The sequence below is a fragment of the Loxodonta africana genome, chromosome 23 (genome assembly GCF_030014295.1).
Source record: "Loxodonta africana isolate mLoxAfr1 chromosome 23, mLoxAfr1.hap2, whole genome shotgun sequence".
Taxonomy (NCBI): domain Eukaryota; kingdom Metazoa; phylum Chordata; class Mammalia; order Proboscidea; family Elephantidae; genus Loxodonta; species Loxodonta africana.
Window position 1 is genome coordinate 4,472,464 of NC_087364.1, and position 12,142 is coordinate 4,484,605.

The 12,142-nt window shown below is 41.9% G+C and overlaps 1 long non-coding RNA gene across 1 annotated transcript; it reads left to right on the forward strand.

The window, feature by feature from the left end:
• Nucleotides 1-529: 529 nt before the first annotated feature.
• LOC135228557 (uncharacterized) lies at nucleotides 530-11,359 on the forward strand. The gene is made up of 4 exons (XR_010319088.1): nucleotides 530-3,402; nucleotides 8,768-8,874; nucleotides 9,750-10,497; nucleotides 11,060-11,359. It is a non-coding gene; the product is annotated as an uncharacterized LOC135228557 (long non-coding RNA).
• The last annotated feature ends 783 nt before the right edge of the window (nucleotides 11,360-12,142 follow it).

The following is a 12,142-nucleotide window of genomic DNA, read 5'->3' on the forward strand; positions in this document are numbered from 1 at the left end:
CTGTTAGCAGGTCATTAAGTCAATTTAGTAGGTCATGACCTGCATTTAAAAAAAAAAAAAAAAGGCTTAGCTGGACTAGATTAGATGAGAATGGAAAATAACAAGGTACGTCATTTATCCTAACCGTTATTTTGTGACTTTCTGTTGTGCATATATAAATACGTGTGCTAAGTTGCCTTGAAAAAAAAACAAACCAAACCCGTTGACATTGAGTTGATTCTGACTCATAGTTGCTATATAGGTAATAAAAAAGACCTGTAAGTGGGAAAACAAAGTTGTTCCTATAGAGTTAAAGCTTTGGAAAGAATGTAGTCAAGCCACTAACCATTTAATTTATAAATTTACTTTCATTCTGTTAAATTATATGTGGGTGCAATAGTTTTGAGCCATTGGGAATCCTAAAAACCTAGAAAGACTTCACATTCAGATTGCTTCACAAAGACTTCATACGTTCTTTGAAGAAATCCGAAGTGGAATTTGGAAATAGGCATTATAAGGTGTGATTAATGCAAAAAAAAAAAAAAAAAAAAGGGTGCTGAACTCCAGCCAGCTGATCCACCTTTAAGAAAACTCTTCATCTCTAAAGAAAAAAGCATGTGCATGAATCTACAATGTGTGGATAGATTTTTTTTTTTTTTAAATGATTCCCAGCTTGCACCCAGCTGTTTTTGAACTGATGACTCCTGGTACTAATTCAAACCTTGCTGTAGCTGGCAGGTACTCTCTCTACCTCCCTGTGAGCGGAGATAAAGGTGAGAATGACTTTAAGAGAGGTTGTTGTTGTTGTTAGGTGCCGTCCTGTTGGTTCTGACTCATAGCGACCCTGTGCACACCAGAACACAACACTGCCTGGTTCTGCACCATCCTCGCAATTGTTGCTATGTTTGAGCCCATTGTTGCAGCCACTGTGTCAATCCATTTCGTTGAGGTTCTTCCTCTTTTTCACTGACCCTCTCTCTACCTTATCAGGCATGATATCTTTCTCTAGGGACTGGTCCCTCCTGATAACATGTCCAAAGTATGTGAGGTGTAGTCTCGCCACCCTTCTTCCAAGGAGCATTCTGGTTGCTCTTTAAGACAGGTGGTAAGTACCAGTTTCCAACCTTCTCTTCCTCACAATCTTGGAACAGTTGGCTCTGATCTCGTCTTTCCTATTGTTCCCTCGCCCTGTGCCAAGAGAGACCCACAGCTCTCTGCTGGGCTACATCATGTTTGAAAAGTAAAGAAGCTGGTGTATAAAATGGACTTCACTGATGCAGCCAGGCAAAGCGGTTGGACTTTCCCTAATACTTCCCTTCTTCCACAGAGCATCCCTGGATTGCCCTAGGAAGCCAAGTCTGCAGGTGCTGTTCTCTCTGCATCCATTCCAATGTTCCTTTCCAGATGCAGCCTTGGGGGTGCCCCCATTTTTATGAGGCGTGGACAGCCATGGGAGAGCTCGGGGTTCCTTCTGGAGAGCTGCACCTGTGCCTTAAGAGGCATTTGCCTCCCCTGACTTGATTGTAGGTTGGGTTTCCATCAGCATTGTGATAACCTCATCGTACTGACAGGGCTTCGGAGAAATCAGCAGAGTTAACCCAACATCTGCCAGTGCTAATAGGTTCGTGCTCAGAGCAGAAAAAATACAAAAGTTGAGCACCACACTTCACAGCCTCAAGAAGGATTCAAGTTAGATACCCATGCTGCGTTGAGGCCACTAATGATTTGTAAAGGATGTACCACTTGACCAAAGAGACAATAAAAATATCCCGCTTCTGTTTAGTTTGATGTACACTCTTTAGGAGGGTCTCTCAGGGCCAGTGCAAAATAAAAGTAACAGAAACCGGGAACTACATGGGTTAAGCGTCAGTTTCTGTCTCCTGCTTTCTTGCCCCAACCCTGGCACAGGCTGTCAGCACTCAGGTGACAGGCCTTAACCCTTTAAAGCCACCTCGCAGTGCCTGCTCTCAGATACGGAGATTGGAGCCCACATCTCGCTGATTGCAACTGGATGTGTTACATTTCTCACAAAACAGCTAGCAGTTCTTAGCACAGTGGGAAGAAATGTTTTGTTACCAGCAAGGCAGCTGGAAGGTGTAGCCTTCTGGAGTTTTTAATTACATTCTTTTAAAACATATTCAATTAACCAAAAAATAGATGTAGTAATTGTGAAGTGATTATGTTGTATGTTTTTCAGAAACCTCTGGGGAGAGGAGGGAGGAGGCGAAAAATTAATTGCGAACGCTCTAAATAAAAAAGGATACGGATGTATTTAGCTCTAAAAATGAGTGACGCTCACAATGCCCACCAGCGTTTTTATTAATGTATTTTCACTATTAAATATATTTATTATTAAATATGTACATACAAAAAGATAGACTGATAAAATGAAAAATGCATGTCCGCGTCAATCAGCTTTGTTGTATTATAGCATTTTGCCATACTCGCTTCAGATATTTTTTTCAAGAATTAAAATGTTAGGTGCTATGGAAGCCCATTTCACTTCTTACCTTCTGAATATTTTAAATTAACATTGTTTTAAAGGCATCAAGTCAAACATCTGAACAACCACCGTCTAAGCGTTTTCTGTCCGGTAGCGAAGCGAGGCTTTGTAGGAGTCATGCCCAAGAGCACTGCAGATGAACACAAGCTGTACCACAGGCCGTCCGAAGGGAAGAGCTGAATTTTCAACAAATGTCCTTTCTCCTTTTAGCCCTATTTTTGGTTTTGTGACAGATAAGATATATTTGCTACCATTAGGATGCTTTCTCTGCCCTGATAGCACATTTTATACAGGGGATGCCAGGAGGCGTGATTATGAAATAAAAACATTAATATAACGTCAGGTTGTACACTAAATGCCCTAGCAGCCTTGGTCTCTTAAGTTAATGTGCAGATTGGCATTACCCAGAGGGTATAAGGGATTAGGGTCATTATTCTGCATTTCTGTGAAAAAGTAACTTCCTAGGAAGAGCCACTGAGCTATTTTTAACTGTATAGGAAGATGAAGTCAACCATTCTGATTCAGAGGTTTGCATCCTGATATTAGTAAAACTCCCAGCAAAAGTCCCCAGCCTTCCCGGCCCCCTGCCACGTTTGTGGTAAAAGAAAAATGGAGACTCACAGCCGTAGTGGGCCAATGTAAGATTGCTCCTTGCAGCTTGTGGTGAGAGACGAAAAGCCTTTCGCAAAACGTTATTCTGAAAAGTGATTAGGTGGAGCCAGTAAGCCAAAGGTGTTATGTAAGTCTTTTGTGAAAGAGACTGGATAAAGCTTTTGGGTGTTTCTGGTGCTAATTCAGCTGTGAAGTTGCCTATGATTTTGAGCACTGACCTTCCGCAGACCCAGCACCATGGCGACCCAGGCCACAGCAGAAGATGACACAGATTAGTACTCGGATCTATGGCTCCTGTCCCCAAACAGGTGAGAGCGAACCTGGGGAGGCCATTCGTCTTTGCTCACTTGTCTTATCTGGCTGTTGATTTCAAAGAAACCTGGGTTAAATAAGGAAACTCTCAAAGAATTTTCAGGAAAACGTGGAGACGGGCTTTGGCAGGGATAAGGTACACTCTTAAAGGAGAATTCTGCTTACAGTCACAGTGAATTTTCTATATTAACTAAATCTGATCCTTTGTCCCCAGTGAAGAGCCCCAATTAGTGGAAAAGTAGAAAGAATACTTGAAAACTCGTGTCTGAGGTTGAGTCCAAAAGGAGTGCCTGGTGGAAGTGATGATACTGGAATTCTGGAGAGACAGAAACGTTAAACGCAAGAAGCTTAGATTTTACCCTTATAAAAGAAGTAATTTGGCAGCTATTTAAAGGTTGAAAGATACGAAGTCTTTGTGGACAAATTACAGTAGTTCTAAGAGGGTTAAAGAACAAATCCTGCCTCAGAGCCAGTAACCCTGCTGGTCCCTCTTCCTGGAAGGCTCTTCTCCCAGATTACTGCATGCTTTGTTCTAGATTTTTGTTCATTTCCCTGTTTAAATGTCACCTTATCTGAGAGGCCTTCCCTAACCACCCTAACTGTAACATCCTTTCTATCCACCGTACCCTGCTTGTTTTTAATGACTCTTTCTACCACCTGGTGTGTTAATATTACTTAACATATATTTAATTGTGTATCTCAACCTGTGCACTCGTTCCAGGATGTGAGTTCTAAGACACCAGGTACTAAAAAAAAAAATTTTTTTTTTTATCTGCTGCTCTATTGTCCTTCCTGTAACACTGTGTAGCACAAGATAAACCCATTGCCGTTGAGTCGATTCCAACTCATAGCGACCCTATAGGACCCAGTAGAACTGCCCCATAGGGTTTCCAAGGAGCACCTGGTGGCTTTCAACTGCCCACTTTTTGGTTAGCAGCTGAGCTCTTAACCACTGCGCCACCGGGGCTCCAGTAGTATAAAATAAGCTCTCATTAATTATTTGTCAATGAAGAAAGGATTAAAAAAAGGACTAACCACAAGCTTTGAAGCTGTAAATCCTGAGGGCCCAATGTTTGTTTTCAGGAAGGTCAGTTTTGTTCAACTTTGTATCGTATTAAAATCTTTTATTTATTTTTTGCCTCTTCCAAAAGGGATGTAAAATGTCTTACAAAATGTAGACAAAAAATAAGATAAAAATACATCATAAGATCACAGCAAAGAGAAAAAGAAAGATGGTTTTATGCTTGTACACACGAAACATGTATTTTAAGAATAAATTATATTTTAAGAGCATAAGAAGTGAAAAGCATCTTAGGCCAATGGTTATCCAACTATGTTCATGCAGAAAATTGGTATTCTGCAAGCTGAATCAGGAGTTTCACCATTAAAATAATGACCTGTCCCCAGTGCCTGGACAAGTTTCAGATAATGGATAGACTTTTCTCAACTTAAAATGCTCCTCAGTAACTTTTTTTCTTAAATCTTTGGCACATTCTACTGCTTATCTGCCAAAAAGCAGTTAAATTGATAAGAAAACGAGTGAGCAAGTACCAGCCCCCTAGCAAAATACCTTGGAAACAGCCAAATGAGGTAGTTTGACAGCTGCATCTGGATTTTCATGGGTCTCTACGCTCCGAGTTGTGGAAGTTTTACATACACTCAGTGTTCCATGCTTTTAAATAAGGGGGAAAAATCATAACTTTAAAAATGCTGTTAAATAGATCGGTATTTTATCAGGCGTCATCATTCCTAAATAATTTTTAGGAACCACTGTTTAGATAATGGGGCTCCATCAAATAGTCAGAAATGTGAACTGATGCATTTTCCTAGGGCAATTTATACCCATAAAAGTGCTATTGGGAATAAAAACGGATAGGTTCTATTGTCCTCCCGCCACCCTCTTGGTTTTCTTGTTTTTATTATGTGAGGAAAATTAGCCCTTTTCATTGATTAGATTGCCCAAAACAATTATTCAATACTTCAGCATATTTTGGCGATTCTGTCACACCCTAAGATGCCAGAAACAGCCAGATTTGCATCAGGGCCCTTGGTCCAACATGTCTTATATTTGGCTTCAAAAGGCTCAACTTGCTCCAAGAGATTTGTATTGAAGAACTCCACACAAAACTGTTTGTGACTGTAGATATAACAGGGGCAGATTAACCAGTAAGCAAGGTACACATGGGCTTAGTTGTGTTTACTTACTAACCTTTCACATGGGGTGAGATTATGCACTATAGATTAGTAAGTAAGCACAAGTAAGCCCGTGCATACCTTGCTTATTGGCTAGTCTGTCCCCGTAATAGAGATCTATTAAAATATAATAAAAAGTGATGACAGATTTCAGGAGCATAAACCAATGTAGAAAGCACAACGATCCTCTATATAAACAACACCAAAAAAAAAAAAATCCTTGTACCCATTGCCGTTGAGTCATTCAGACTCGAAGCAACCCTATAGACAAAGTAGAACGGCCCCATAGGACAGTGGTTAAGAGTTATGGTTGGTAATCAAAAGGTCGGCAGTTCAAATCCACCAGCTGTTCTTTGGAAACCCAAGGGGCAGTTCTACCCTGTCCTCTGGGGTCGCTATGGGTCAGAATTTACTCGTCGGCAATAGGTTTGTATTATTTTTTGTTTTTTTAATCTTTATGGAAGCAGCCTGCCACATCTTTCTCCCACAGAACTGCTGGTAGATTTGAACCAAGACTTCAGACTGGTTCCTTCCTATTCAAACCCCTGCTGAGAATTTGCATTTCCACCCCAGATATACTGAATCAGAATCTAAATTTTAACATGACCAGGTGATTCTTACGTATAACTTCCTCAGAACTTGTGAGAAATTCAGATTCTCAGCAGGGAACTTGTTAGACTTGCGGACCCTCAGCAGGGGCTCACATCAGAACAAATGGGTTTGAAGCCCTGGTTGGAACCAGCAGTTAGCAGCTGAGCACTTAACCGCTGTGGTATCACGGCTCCTTACATAAATAATAGTTTTTGTGTAAATCCCTATAACTCCTTCTTCTCTGTCTGCCTTTGGCTCTCCCTCCCTTTCTCCTTCCCTCCCTTCCTTCTTCCTCCCACCACAGAGATTATGGGGCACTGCAGGTAAGTTAGTATGTTTAATTCCACACGGGGAGCCCTGGTGACACAGTGGTTAAGAGCTACGGATGTTAAGCAAAAGGCTGGGCATTCGAATCCCTTGGAAACCCTATGGGGTAGTTTAACTCTGTCCTGTAGGGTTGTTATGAGTCGGTATCAACTGGACAGCAACGGGTTTTTGGTTTTTAGTTAATCCACACAGAGGGCAAATCCAATCCAAATCCAATCTTGAGGGACTGACTTTAGGGCCAACTTTACCCAATTAATTTTCTTAACCCTTGGCTTTATTTTCACCTACTGGCAAAGGCTCAATGGACTCCAGAGTCCATTGTTTTCTTTTTTTTTTCTGGCTCTTTTCCCTTTTCTCCTCAACATGGCAGAGCTGTCTTTTGCTAGAGCTGATTGCTATGGTCCTGCTACTGTCCTGTACAGTCCTGTAGACGCAGTAAATTCACTTTTCCCCAGCCCTCAAGTAAACACCACCTTTTCCCTAGTTGACCTGCTGAAAACACACCCACTCCTTCCTGCTCATATTACAAACTTAGACTTGACCACGTGCCAGGCTCCTTTTCACCGGGGAGCGGCTTCTCTGCCCCACGCTCCCTGTACGTGGAGGCAATGACCGAGGCTGGCTGGCAGAGACCGTGTCTACAACTTTTCATCCCCTGAACTACTGAGACCCAGCCACATGACGTTTATTTTGATTAAGTGAAATTTAATGTGATGAAAGGGACTGGAAGATCATTTCTCATGTGTCCCATTTAAAAAAAAAAAAAAAATCCCGTCCATTCTCTATTCAACCCCATTTCCTTCTTTTCAAACAAACTGTATGACTGCTGACTTAAATTTGCTCAACCCCTCTCCTGTTCTCAGGAGCCGATAAACTCTGCGAGGGCTAAAAATCTGGGACAATCACAGGTTTGCCCCAGAGTGGGCCCTATTAAATAGATGGGTTATCCTGGCTCTTGGAAATGTGAGAAAATTCCAGTGCTGGGAGGTTAGTTATGCCGTGAAACACACTAGGAAATATTTTTGACATGCAATAAAAACATATTGGAGGACTGGAAGCTGCTAGGGTAGCCTGAGTATCCTGAGAACAGGGTCAAATTATCTTACAAATTCAGGTTGACTTACATGCAGTTTAAACCGACAAATCTCCTCAGTGCTATGAAGCAAAAACTTTCAAACTGCCGTACACTTTTGATGCTAACCTCCCTCCACACATATACATGATTAGACACTAGTCATGGATGGTTTTTTTGAAGTCACGAACCCCAGTTGTGGCTTGTTTCCTTTCAAGACCTGATGGTCTGCTTGGGCTGAGAGCTTATTCTCCGCAGTGAGTCCTCTGTTCTTCACCTCTGCACCTTTGCTTCCAAAACCCTTGTTGGGAAAATTGCCAGCTGTGGCAAGTGATGCACTAGATTGATGATGTCTGAAGGGCTGGGCGTTCGTGTTGCTGGGGACCTTTCTCAGCCTCGGCAAGCTGGCCTTCCCATTCTCCATGGGGGATATTTCAAACTTTAACCATTCCCTGAAACTCCCCACCCTATCCCTTCCCCACCTCCAGCTTGAGCAGCTGGTCTTGACTCACACTTTTCTAAGAACCCAGAAATCATGAGGACAACCCCCCTCAAATTGACGATCCCTTTTCTACCAATTTGTCTTTGTTTGGGCATATCTTTTAAGGTCCTATTGGAAGAGAATTTTTCTTACTCCTTAAGGACACACTCAATACTTGTCTTTCTTCCTTTTTTTTTAAATCAAGCCAGCCACTAAATCAATCATCTCCCCCTCTTGTGTCTCGTCAACCTATTTTGCTGCTGTCTTAAAGACAAGAGAAAACCTTGCGTACACCTTCAGCTTTGGTTTTTTCTGTTTAGCTTCCACCTCTTTGCTCTTTTCTGTATGTCCATTCATCTCACTTTCTCTAAAGTTTTTTTTTTTGTATACTCAGAACTTCATTACCACCATCATATCAGTGCTTTCCAGTTGACAGTCTTCCAACAAATTTACTGAGCATGTACTTTGTGTCAAAAGCTGGGCTCGATCTTCAGGGTAGAAAAAGAAAAACTACAGCTGTGGAAACCATCGTCTCCAAACTTTCTTGTTTATTTATGTGATCCCTTGTTCATAAGTATCATAAATGCCAGAGTTTATGCCTTCACTGTTGTGTTTTACACACACACACACACATACACACACAGAGCAGCAGTTGCTATCATGTGGATTCTAATTCATGGGTACTCCTTGCTTGCAGAGAAGAACTGTGCTCCATAAGGTTTTCAGGCTGTGACTTTTTGGAAGCAGGTTACCAGGCCTTTCTTCCAAGGTGCCTCTGGATGTATTCAAGCTGCCAACGTTTTGGTTAGTAGCCAAGTGCTTAACAGTTCGCACCACCCAGGGACTCTGTCTGGTATTTAATAAGGGGTGAATAAACAGCTTTTGAATGAATGATTAAAATGCCCCCAGGAATCTACAGTGAAGAGATTGGACTGAAAACTCTGTAACACAACTGCACACGTGTAACGTGCCATGGCGAATGTGTTCAGGATGTGCTGTGCGAGGCGGGGCTCCCGACTTTGGCTGTGGGGTCAGGAAGTTTTCCTTGAGCTGAGTCTTAAAGGATGTAAAGGAGCAGGTCAAATGAAGGCAAAGAGAGGGCATGGGGTCTTCTTGGCAGAGAGGACAGGTCCCTGGGCAGTGCAAATGATTAAGCCCTCGGCTGCTAACCTAAAGCTTGGTGGTTCCAGCCCACCCAGGGGCACCTTGGAAGTAAGGCCTGGCAATCTGCTTCTGAATCTTGCAAATCCTACGGAGCAGTCCTACTCTGCACATATGAGTTGGCATCAACTTGATGACAACTTACAACTAATCACAGGATGGGCATGGAGGAAGCAGAGGGTTCAGTGATGAGGGGCACAGGACTGATGCGTCCAGTAGGACAGAGCTACTGGAGTACCAGAGGTACGAGGCGTGGCCTAGAGGGAAGCAGGTGACAAAGACAAGCACTAGCTTTGTAGCTTATAACATGGGTAGCCATGGAGATAGGATGCTCAAATTTATGTTTTAGAAAGACCCCTCCCCTGGTCCTCTGGATTGCAGTGGAGAGCAAATGCTGAAATGGGGCAAGACTGGAGGAGAAAGTTCTTTCTACCAATACAGATGGGGAATAATGAGGGTCCATAGTTAAAAAAAAAAAAAAAAAAAAAAATTTTTTTTTTTTTTAACCATTGGTTAAGTGCCTGGCTGCTCACCGGAAGGACAGCAGTTCGAATCCACCAGCTGCTCCATGAGAAAAAGATGTGACACTCTGCTTCTGTAAAGATTACAGCCTTGGAAACCGGATGGGGCCATTCTACTCTGTGCTATCAGGTCACTCTGAGTCAGAATCAACTCACTGGCAATGGGTTTCGTTTTTTGCTTTGACCATTGGCAGTGATAGTGGGGTTGAAGAGAAGATGACAGATTCCTGCAATATTGAGGTAAACTGAGGCAGATCTAAGAGGGATAAAGAGCCCAGAGAGTGGGGAAGCGGAGACGTCACGGATGTCACAGGTTTCTCTTGAGTTTCTCTTGGTTTTAGAAGAGGTTTTATTCACATACAACTGATACTTTGTTATTTATCACTCTGGTGTCTTGAAAAAACAACTGTTGTGCTACAGAGGGACGGACAACCAGTTTTCCTAAGTAACCAAGAGTATGCATCAGGGCAAAAGTGCAGGAAGTGAGGAGAGACCAGGAGTCCCCTCCTTCCCCTGGGCAGCTTTGTGTCCTCTGTTCCCAGGCCTCAGCACGCCCTGGCTGTGGATTGTATTTCTCAACCCAGCTGCATTGTCCTTCTTGTTAGCTGGCACATCTCCCAGATTCTGGTAATGGGCTGATGGACAGTTCTAGTTCTGTGTGCTGTTGTGTTTTTATTCTTTTCTGTGTTTTGCTAGGTATTCTGGTAGGAAATTGGAAGTGTCGGAGTCAGGGGCTCTTTGACAGGTAAGATTTTAATCCTAAAGCACCCTCTGCTTGAAATAACTGTTTTGGGGAGGAAAAAGAACATTTTGGAAAGAAAAAAAGGAGTAGCTGCAATGAACTACTTGGTATCCAAGACCTTCCAAGTATTATGTGGTTGTGTGTGTGCGTGTTAGTAGGGGCTGGGTCTAAAGAAATGTGGATCCTAGAAAAAGCATAGAATTTAGAATAATATAATCTGAGTGTTGTCAGCTATGTGATCTTGGTCATTCTTCAACCCCTCTGAACTTTATTTTCATTGCTGGAAAAGAAGAGTAATAAATCATCAGTCCTGGATTTCTACAAGGAATAAATAAGTATTACCTGGTTTTGTGACTGACAATCACAATCTAACATGTGAATACAGAAAAAAACTCCCTGTCCCCCGAAAACAAAACAAATCCATTTTTACAATACAGATCTGTTTTTCATGTTATGTAAGTGTGTATTCTAAATAAGCACATTTTGAATTTCTTCAAAACAAAGGTATTTCATCAGTTTTGTAGTTCTGATTTTTAGTTATTTCTATCCATGTCTTCTGTCTTAGAAGAAGTACAGCCAGAATGCTCCTTAGAGGCAAGGATGGCGAGACTGCGCCTTACATACTTTGGACATGCTGTCAGGAGGGATCAGTCCCTGGAGAAGGACATCATGCTTGGCAGAGTACAGGGTCAGCAGAAAAGAGGAAGACCCTCAACGAGGTGGATTGAGACAGTGGCTGCAAAAATGAGCTCAAGCATAACAACGATTGTGAGGATGGCTCAGGACTGGGCAGCATTTCGTTCTGTTGTGCATAGGGTCACTATGAGTCGGAAGTGACTCGACGGCACCTAACAACAAAAACAACAACATCAAGCATAATAATCAGCCACAATTATTTATAAAAAGAAAATAACTGTGCTAATGAATTATATTTTAAAAGTTGACAAAAGGATAACAAAATAAATTGAAACTCTGGAATACAAACTGAATATGAATGTTTATATGATACAGACCACACTTTTTCAATTTTACTTATTTTTTTGCTGTTGTGGAGACTATACACGGCAAAACTTTCACCGACTCAGCAGTTTCTACATGTACAGTTCAGTGAAATTGATTACATTCTCCGAGTTGGGCAACCACTCTCACCCTCCTTTTCTGAGTTGTGCTTCCCTCAATAACATAAACTCACTGACCCTTAAGGTTCCTATCTAATCTTTCCAATTGCTGTTGTTGATTTGTTCTCATATAGATAGTTCTTAAAAGAGCCTTAAAAGGCTCAAGGCAGACGTTTTTTACTAGCTAAGCTGAACTATTGTTTGATTTTGGAGCCCTGGTGGTACAATGGTTAAGAGCTCAGGCTTCTAACCAAAAAGTTGTCTGTTCGAATCCACCAGCCACTACTTGGAAACCCTACGGTTCTTCTCTGTCTTGTAAGTTTGCTGTGAGTTGTAATCCACTTAGTGGCAACGAGTTTGGTTTTAGGTTTGGTATTATTTGATTTTAAGATCAAAATGTCAAATTCTTATGGACTCTAGACTTTCTGGAGCCATGGAGGCTGGAAGAATCCCTTAAACTATTGCCCTGAGAAAAATTTTAAAGTACGTCACATCTGAAAGCAAAAACTATTTTAGTTTGTGTGTGTGTG